This window comes from Vigna unguiculata, chromosome 3, assembly GCF_037176805.1.
Source record: "Vigna unguiculata cultivar grain cowpea cultivar isolate G323 ecotype 2 chromosome 3, ASM3717680v1, whole genome shotgun sequence".
Lineage (NCBI taxonomy): Eukaryota > Viridiplantae > Streptophyta > Magnoliopsida > Fabales > Fabaceae > Vigna > Vigna unguiculata.
The window spans coordinates 67,778,863-67,789,922 of record NC_140794.1 but is presented as its reverse complement, the minus strand read 5'-3'; the positions used below and the strand labels follow the sequence as shown (position 1 = coordinate 67,789,922).

Below are 11,060 nucleotides of genomic sequence, written 5' to 3'. Positions count from 1 at the left end.
CCTAATTGAAATTTTTGAACAAAAACATAGATCAATAAAGTATTTTAAACGTAAAATAAATATTGGAGGGAAATTCTCATCATTAAAGTTTTAGTATTACTCTTAGAGTCTTTTAGTATTACCGACATTTAAGTATATGACATAAGGTAATTACCACCACTTTATATAACAGACAAAAAAACTTAATAGGACTCGATTGAAAATTTATAAATTTATTGAAAACTCAAAATATTGTTAAACACTTTTTATAATAAAATGTAATAAAAGTATTATTATTATTATAAATTAAACAAAAATAATTATCATGAGTTAAATATAAATATTTTTTATATTTTGATTATAATTAATTTTTATTTATTTTGTTGGTAATTTTATAATTAAAAAATTGTTAAATTTAAAAAAAGTCAAATTAAACTAAAAGAAATTCCAGTAAAATTAATAAAATAATTATTTTAATTTTAAAAAAGTATTCAAAAAATAAAATTGAAAAATTAATATGAACATGATTAATTCTCTTCATATATAAATATAAATAAACAAATGTAATGTAAAGCAAATGTTATAAACAAGTTTTAAATAATTAAATTAAATGATACAATTAATTATTATAAACAAAATTTAAAGAATTAAATTAAATATAGTTTTACATGCTTACTTGCCCAAGTGAATTTACATGTTATATGAGCCCAACATTGAACCAACTATAAACATGTTTAATGCTATAGTAACCAAGATGCATAATCCATTATATAAGGAGGTCTATTGAATATTTCAAAACAATTAAATATATGTAACTGTATTATATGGTATAATAAAAAAGAACATCGTCTTATCCTAAGTTAAATTATACACAAATTATCTTTTTTTTAAATAATTGGTAACTAATTATGTTTTATATAATTTATATTGTTATTTTACCATACAAGCTCTTCTCAAAGAATAACATTTTAACAAATAATTTGTTAATTTAATTATAACTCAAAAGTTTACTAATGTCATTGTAGTTATCTCCTCTCCTCATCTATTCTTATGCTTTGATAATCTAAAATATACGACGTCTCCTATCAGGCGAGACTAGTAACCTAACCTCTTTATTGATTTTGACATTAACTTTTTTATGTTGTTTAATTACTAAAATGATACGCGTTAATTCAATCTGATTTTAACTGTTAAGGGTGTTTGAAAATTATTTAAGATGTCATGCTTGTTTTAGTGAAATAAATAAAATAAGATAATTATGTTATTTACAATAACAAAAAATATCAAACTCAACCAACCTAGTTTAGCTTGAGTTGTATTGTAATTTTACATGGCTTCGTTGGATTAACAACGGAATCACATTTAATTTTATTTCAAAATTAAGATTAATAATCATGTAAATATAATATTTTATAAACGACAATCCAGATAAAAACTGTACACTTGTTTATACCATGAATATATTAATTAATATGAATAAAATAGTTATTAGTCTATTTTAAAGTAATTTATCTGATTAGTTTATAAATTAAATATATAAATGTTTGATGAATACTTTAAAGCAATTTCTTTTATAATTTTGTATACATTTTTAACTTATAATTTATTTAATTAGTGTTATATATATATATATATATAAATATTATTTACAACGACAACTAATGTAGAATAATTATGTTATTCTACATTTAGTAATTATTAATTTGTTTAGAAACATCATCGTATGAATTTACGAAAAAAAAATCTAAGCAAAAATAATTTAAAGACATATAACAATTTAAAAAAAATGTTAAAAATTAAATAGTCCGGTTCTTTTTAAAAGGAATGTGTCTGTCCGGTCCAACAGGCGATTCGGCCCACTAAAACCCAGTATCATAGTATACTTTTGTTGAGTGAGATATCCGCATAGTAGCAAGTCTTGACAGTATGATTACGTTTGAATATCAAATATATACGCGATATTTGGTGTATATAGTAAAATATTACATTATAACAGTAAGTATTATTTCATTAATATCTTCTTATTTGATTTATTATTCAAGATATAAGTCATAATATATATATATATATATATATATATATATATATATATATATATTCATACAGATATTATTTTTTCTATTAACTTGATTATTAGAGAATTTTTTGCAAGTAAATTTTTTTCTTAAAAATCGCAAGGGATTCAATCCGGCCATCAAGGTGTCAAAGTTCTCTCTTAAATTTCATCACTTGTGTAAAGACTAATTCACAAGGAATAATTTCGATTATAACAAGGAATAATTTCAAAAATAACACATTATTGGGTTGGTTCTTAAATAAACAGCAAATGATTCACAAATATTTTTTAACATATAAACATGCATTAGATCTCATTAAAACTAAAATTTATTTAACAATAATTTACACATAATTGTGATGCAAAACAAAAATGGTTTGGTGAACATTTTTTAAGAAAAAGATGCAAAGGAAGAAGGGGTCAAACGCCTTTGTGATTGGCGGCATGAGTTTTTCCATGGCCGAAAGGAAACTTTTTTGGGTGTGCATGTATGACAACCAAACAAGTACACGAGCAAGAGTACAAATTCTCTATTAGATTATTTTTTATCTTTTAACATTTATAATACACTGATATTCATATTTTAATTTATTTATTATATAACTTAAAATATTAAAAACAATATGAGTATATTTTGAATAAGAAAATAATTTTTTATTATTAAATTTTGATAATTTTCTTTTATAATCTTTTATATTTTTTAAGTGGTTTTTTACTTTTATATTTTCTCATTTTTAATAGTCTAAAATTATTTAGAAAATATCATTCCATATTATAAAATAAATTATTTAAATTTAGTAGTTAAAATATTATTATTTTTTAAATATGAATAAAAAGCAATGAAATTCACGTGCAAGGAAAAGTAAAGTACAAAACAAAGATTGCATTTTAAGGTTCCAAATGGGCTTCATTCCAAAGTTTCCATACTCACCACTCTGTGCCACCTAAGTGGTTGTTTCATACAAAAGTAAATAACTGAATTAAACTATTCATTAAATTTAGATGTAATGTTTAAAGTTGATTAACAGTTAACACCTAATATGTTTGTTTTTAAATGATTTTATAGTTTGTTTTATTTTACTCACCATATATTCGCACTCGTTGTAAGAAAATGATGAATTTATTTATAGTTTTAACTATAGAATTATGTAATTTATTTTTTAATATCATATAAAATTAAAATTAAAAAAGTATTTACATCATATGTTTTTCACTATTATTTTCTTAATAATTTTAATCTTTTTTACGACTTTATAAAAATTATTCAAATCTAATTATAAAGCATTAGTTTAATTCCGATTTTAATTTTAATTTTATTTTTTCTCTAATTAATAATTTTTTATGTTTTATTAGTCTGACTGATTACTAATAAAAAAGTGAATCAGATTGTGTTTTCAACATTGTATAAAAATACATTCAAGTTTTATTTAAACATTACATGATTATGTGTAAATTTTGTATTGATATTCACTTGTTTCATAATAATAATAATGATTAAAATTACATTAAAATAATACATAATTAAAAGAATAAAATTATTATTAAAAAACATTATTCTATTTTTCTCTTATTTATACTTTTTTTTCTCTTAATTCAAATAACTCCATCTTCTACTAATTTTTACTCTCTCTTTTTTTTTCTCCTTTTCCATTTTTTTATGTTTCCTTTTTCTCACTAATATACGTTAAATTTTTTTAAAAAGTTATAATTTTTCGAAAACTATTTTAATAAAATAACAATTTAAATTCTTTAACTACCTCAAAATTCTAGCTAACATCTATCTTCAAACCAAGCACGAAAATATTTAACTTCTAAAATGCATTAAATATTTTAGAAAATATTTATAATCAGTCAAATAGAATATAATCAATTTTCAATGATAACGACTAAACCCTAAATCCTAAACGATGAGATATAATTTTTTTAAGCTATTATAGATTGACAAACTTTCTCGATTAAGTAAAAAATATTATTTCTTGCTTTATTTTAATTAAAAAAATAATAATTTAATGTACTTTAATTCTATTTTTAAAAACTTTGTCAAGGTTGTTAAAAAAAAATTGTCAAAAAGATAATTTTTCAATTTTTTTATACAGTTCCGTACAGACATTTGGAAAACTGATTTTGTGGAAATTTTACAAATAATAAGGTTAATTTTATAAAAAAATTAATTTTCACTAAAAATTAAAACAAAAATATATTTAATTCTAATAATTATTTAGATAAAAAATTAAGTATGAAATGAATGAATACCTTATACTCGGACGAGCTCATGGAAAGAATAAAAAAAAAAAAACTCTCCAAACTAGTAAACTTATACACAAGCAATGCCTTATTAATGTTTGGGCATTCATTGCAAAATATTATGGAAAGTTACAATTTGGTTAAAAGATTGAGAAAAATCACTTAGAAGAGTTGAAATGTGAGAATCCTTAAAGAAGAGTCCAACATGTGGGTCAGTTCAATGCATTAAAGTTTGATCGTATAAATTGGGGGATATCATTTGTGGTAATCAACTAAGCGTTGACCACTGGATAAGTCACAGTCACAGTCACAAACAACAACATTCCATTGTTCTGTGGTGCTAGAACGAAATTTCTGCTAGCTGTATATAACTGCAGTTTTAATAACATGATAAACCAAAACTCTGATATTTAACCACACCAAACGCCAACACAATTTCCACGACACTACCACACCAAAATTACATCAAACCAACACAACTTCTTCACTCTACTTAAAGACAACAAAGGGCAGAAGCGTCATTTCCCGAAAACCGCGTCAACCGCATCTACTGGTAGTACAAGTAACACCAAGAATTCAAGATAAATAAACGTTACCAGTACAACGAACCACCACACACACTGCATCAATAAAAAGAAACCTTCGACTCCCACACACAACAACGACAACATGGAAAACGACGACGGCAAGGAAATCGAAGCGAAGGATTACGCGCTTAGCGGCAAGATAATGCTAATCGCCATCTTCGTTCTCTTCGTCATCATCATCATAATGCTTTGCCTCCACGTCTACGTCCGCTGCACCCTCCTTCGAGCTCGCCGCCGGCAACAACTTCGCCGAAGAAGCAACCGCCCGCGGTTCGTGTTCTACATCGACCCCGCCGCCCGCATTGCCCTCACCTCGCGCGGCCTCCACCCCTCCGTCATCTCCACGCTCCCGGTCTTCACCTTCTCCGATTCCACCCAAAAATCGGAATGCGCGGTGTGCTTGTCGGAGTTTGAGAACGGGGAAACGGATCGGGTCTTACCCAAATGCAACCACAGTTTCCATACTGAGTGCATCGACATCTGGTTCCAGTCCCACACCACGTGTCCGCTCTGCAGGGCACCTGTCGAGGCCATTTCCGAGCAAGAAACTCGATCTGAGGTGGCTGTCGTTGTGTGTGAACCTGAAACGGTTGGGGAAGAGGTGGACCGGTCAATACCGGTTGGTTCTTCTTCTTCTTCTGCATTGCGTAACGAGAGCTTGGGGCGTGAGACGGAGTCTTCATTTCTTTCGCCGGTGAGTCGGATAGTGTCGTTGAAGAGGATTCTGAGTAGAGAGAAAAAGGGAAGCTCCACAACCACCGAGTTAGATGCAGAACGGGAAGTGTGTGACTCGGTGAGTTGTTGATGAGGATAAATCGGAGGTGACGTGGTGGTGGTGGAATCTGAATTCAATGGAAGATGGAAGACAATTTTACGCTGTCTCATAATTTGCATAATTTGCAGACTGGAAGGAACGTGATGTCATCATTTTTACATGTACAAACTACACATAGTTACTTGTAGTTAAAGAAAGATTTTTTTCTTTTTCCTTTTTGAGTCTTTTTTATTTTCTTTAAATTCAAATAAAAGAGAATCATTTATTATCTTTTCACCTAAACATAATGTATAATTTTTTGATAACATCAAGAATCTAATCAGAGCTAATAATGCATATTCTAGAAGAATAATACAATACTATCCCGGAAATATAGGATCGACCCGATATTTCAAGATGAATTAAATAATGATTTTATTAATGGATATTATTGTGTATGAGAAATTTGATATTTTGTTATTATTTTTATAATTGTTTTATTTATAAATAAAATATTAATTTCTTTTATCAAGTAGCATAACTTTTCTTAAGTAGTCATTAACTCTGAATTAGAGAGTTTACTTTATTTTTTTTATATTTTATTATTCAATTTAAGGTACTCAGTTTATATATATATATATATATATATATATATATATATATATATTATAAACTATATAAGAATTAATAGCGAATTATTAAATTTATCTAATTAGAATATAAAACCTATTATAAATACTATAAATAAATATATTTACAAAATTATACATACTTTTTTACTTTGTATGTTTTCATGCTATTCAGTAACTCACTCACGAAATAGACTTTATACTTTATTTATGTATTCTTTTTATACTTTATCATACTCTCTTTTTTTCTTGTGAAGAAATAGACTTAATATCATATTAATCATCACATTTATATTGATAGTTTGTTATTTTCTTTTTCAATTTTGAACCACCTATTAACATTTTATAATTAACTAATTCTATAATTTCATTTTATAAGACAGTAAATTTATTCAATCTAGAATCTTACACAATATTAATTTTAATTTTTCAGTCTCTAAAATTCTTCTCAGAACTTTTAAAATATTAAAACAAATAAAGTTTTGAAGACTAATACGATCCTATTCTTTCAATTCATCCCACCTAAAGCTTCTATTAATAATACTCTTATTCATTTCTACATAATATAAATAAGAAATGTGTAAACTAATTAAAAAATAAGAAAAAGAATACAAGTATAAATGAAAAAAAAAGTCATTAATAAGATTTTTAGCTTTGAAAATAACAATACTTAAGATATGGTAACAGATAATTTGGTTCGACCTAGTTCAACCCATCACGGGTTGATCTTGACCCAGCTTGACCTATCACATGTTGATCATTTAGTGAACAAATTCAATTTGGTTTACTTATTAGCGAGTCAAACAAATTTCAACTCCGACTCGGCCCAGATTAGTGAGTTATTAGTGAGTTAAATGGGTTGACTCACAGACTCACTTAATTAAAAAAGAAATACAATTTTTTTTTGAGTCAAAACTAGATTATAATTTTAATTAAAATCTAAATAAACTTTAATACAATCCAAATACAAACAAAAATACAAATGATCTCTGTGTTGGCTAAAAAACCAACCTAACATGATCCAAATATAAGGTTCAACTTAACAAAAAAACTTTTATGACCCTTTATTTGCGGGTTGGTGAGTCAACCCTACTCACCACGGGTTCAACTCGGATTCTAGGTGAGTCAGGTAAAAAATCAACTCATATTGAAATTTGTAAAAAAAAATTTAATCAAATTCGTGATAAGCCGGACTGGCTCGCGAATTCTAACCCATTTTGACAACTCCGATGTAGAAATGGATAAAAGTTATAACTATAATTAAATTTGAATTTAATAAAATAAATTAAAATAGTTAGAATTTTAATCTAAGAATGATGAAGTGAAACCCACCAGGGGAAGTACAAAGGAAAGCGTGTGGGGAAGAGCATTGCGTGAGGTTGGGTTTAGTGTGACTACTCAGTGATTGGAGTGTTGCTCTCGAATTTGGATTTTCTGAAGATTTGTGGTGTTATTTTGTGTTTTTAAAATATTTTGATTTGAAAATTTAAAAAATATTTTTTTAAGTATTTATAGTATATTTTTAATGCTCATTTTAAAGATAAAAAAATAGTAGAGAATTTAGATTCGTGTTTTTCCCTAGTCTTTTAAAATTCAAAACCTTCTTCGATCATCTTCAATCCATAATTATTTTTCTCTGTACCTGGTGTGTCTGCTAGGTGTAAAGTTACAACAGTACAAAGCGTGTACAAAAATAGAACAACCAAAACAAACCCTAAAAATTATCACTCAATCAAGATCACTGCTACAACTTGATGCCACACATCACAATTGGATCAATTCATCATCTTTCACACTTTCAAATCACCAGCTAATCATAAGTTGTTAACTTTCCCATGGAACCAACTTTTTTTTTTCTTTATTTTCTCTTAATAATGGTAAAATATGTTTTTTTATATATAAAAATTTAGCATAATATAAAAAATGACCTATTTTAAAGAAAATAGATTTGCTAGTTAACCACGTTGTTGACATATATAAAAAAAATAAATAATGAAATAAGGAGTTCTGCTTTTTTTTTTTTATCATATTCATATATTATTATATTAATTATATTTCTATGCCTCCTTTTTCCTTATTAATTCGCACTAACAAGTGAGTGGGAAAGCATTATCCTTGATTAAAAAAATCCAGTGTTATTTGATGGGGCCTATATCATGTGATGTGGTAGAGAATTAAAGTCCAGATACAGTTTTAAGATTCTCTAAAGTGAATGGAAGAATCGGTCAAATTCAAAAGTTTTAAAGTTATTCGTACAATTACGTAAATAATTTTTTTTTACTTATTTATTTCCAAGTTAAGTTTCTTATACGCTACTCACCAGTCAAATAAAGGTGAACAATTTTACTGGTTTTCTTTTCTTTTCTTATACTTATTTTGAAGGATAATTTTGTTTGTTCTGGTTTTAAACTCTGAATATTTCATTCTTAAAAAAAATCCGGAAAATATTGTGTAAAATTAAGAAACTTGGAACCTTACGGAATCTAACTCAAACATACTAAAAAAATTCCAAACGAGACATCATTCATGTTTGCTTAAATAGACTTAACCTGTCTCAGAAATTAAAATCTCGTACCTATACATTGTTATTTGTTGTCGACTTAATTTTTAGCCTTGACTTGACTTTTTTTGAAGGTGTAACTTGACTTATTACCTGGTTTAAAAACCTATTTATATTAAAAATTTGAAATACAGTGGACTAAAAGGCTAATAAAGGCAAACATGTATCATTTAATAAATATATTATTATTTATATCAAAGGCATTTTCCTGTGAAAAATTAAAGATATTTTTCTGATAATTATCTTCAAATTATACCGATTTTTCTTCTTCTAACTTTAGTATTACAATGCTTTTGCAATTATCCCGAAAATTCGCCACCAACCTTCGTGGTTCGAGGGAGATAACAATCATCAAAATATCTATTGGAAATTATATGACACACGTTAAACTTGTTCACATGTAATTTAATTCAATATTACACGAAACTTAAGTTTCCAATCAAATCTAACACGTAATATTGAAAGTAATTTCTAATTGACAAGTGTGAAGCTCTCCCACATTCTTCCCATATAATATCATTTCATTGCAAGTATCTTATTGTGGATTTTTATTTTGTTCTAAATGAATTTGTTATATAAGATTTACAAATTAAATTTAAAAAAATATTTTGATTTTGAGATTCACGGTCCAGTTTTAAATTTATGATTTTTTCCAATATACCTTAATAAAAAGTTATAAGATAAAGGTCTTACGATATTAACTAATTAACCCATGTATTGGAGATACTGATAGAAACTGAGAACAAAAGAAACATCTTTAAACTAACTTGTAAAAAAGTTTATGATTTCACATTACAATAAGGATACCTAACAAACTGTTTTCACACTAAACCCTTTGTTAGACTTGTGTTTCCAGATGTTTACGTTATGGACAAGTATTTTTTTATGCCACTATCCTTACACCGGTTGATAATTCACTTTTAAGAATATTTTGACTATTAAAAAAGTTAAATTTTATATTTGTAAAGAAAAAAGTTAAAAGATAAAATAGTAGATGTAAAATGTGTAAAAAAATAGTTGAGTGCAAAAGTAATGGTACCTTTCCAATTTTTTGTTGTCTTTCCTTTGTTTCCTTAAAACAATTTCAGAAAAAAAAAAACTTATTTAACATTTAAAAAAAACTCCTTCGGTACATTAAATTGTATTTCTTAACTGATTTGTGATTCAAATTCAAATTCTAATGTGACTTTAGGAATTATTAACTCTCACATTGTTTCCATTCACAAATATCACCTTATTTTGCACTCAATATTTGAATATGGTAAACAGAAGTTAAAGCCTAATAATTTAAAGGAATTTGTTAGGCAAAAAGCTATTGAAAGTTCTATGATATCGATTACGATATGTTGAGAACTTGTATATTTTAATAATTATATATTATGTATACTATTATTCTATTTCAATTTTTTGTTCAAAAAAAATATTTTATTATTAAAAGAAGTTGTTAGTTTTAAGAAAAAATATGATAATTATTATATGTCATTTTATTTAAATACTTGTTCTTTTAAGAAACGATAATAATAATAATGAAACCATTATAATTTTGCCAGGTTATTTTTACACTTTGGATGTAATTAACTTTTATTTTAATCATGTAACAGTTAATTATCATAAAAGTTGTACTTGTAAGATGAAATGGATTATTCGAATATATAGTTGAGAAACAAAAATAGGAAAATGCGTATTTCCCGAAAATTTTAAGAAAGAAAGACAGTTGAAAAATAATTATATTTTACTTTTTTTTATTACAGTTTCACTGAAGTACGAATATAAACAAGTAGTTGAGTCTTTTCAACCTAAAAGATCTACGAAAGCTACGGTCTTTCCAAATCTTCATCCAATAATTGCCATGCATGTTCTTTCCACTGTACTAAACCCACATTAATGAGTCAACGTTTTTTTAACAAGTAATTCTCGTATTCCAGTGTAAAAATTATTTTATTTTCTAACCAAAACCTTTTTCTTAACTTAGAAGAAATCCAGTGCATGGGATACAATGCACCGTGGTGCATACAACAACAGGTGATGTTATCAATCTATCAATAAAAGAAGTCATTGTTGGGCCAGACCCAAATGGAGTAGAATTGGTTTTTGAAGTTGGGCCTGCTTCGACGAAATTGGGATACGATTATTGTCTGAAATTTTTATTATTTTTTATACATAGTAGTATTTTTAAATTTATATAAAAAAGTAAAAACAGATTTATTAAAGTGTAATTAAAGTGGTGAGAAATAGAGAATTCCGAAGCAAG

At 26.3% G+C, this 11,060-nt stretch overlaps 1 pseudogene; it reads left to right on the top strand.

Annotated features, from left to right (window-relative positions):
• Window positions 1-4,726: 4,726 nt before the first annotated feature.
• On the top strand, window positions 4,727-5,909 carry LOC114177189 (RING-H2 finger protein ATL2 pseudogene; annotated as a pseudogene).
• The last annotated feature ends 5,151 nt before the right edge of the window (window positions 5,910-11,060 follow it).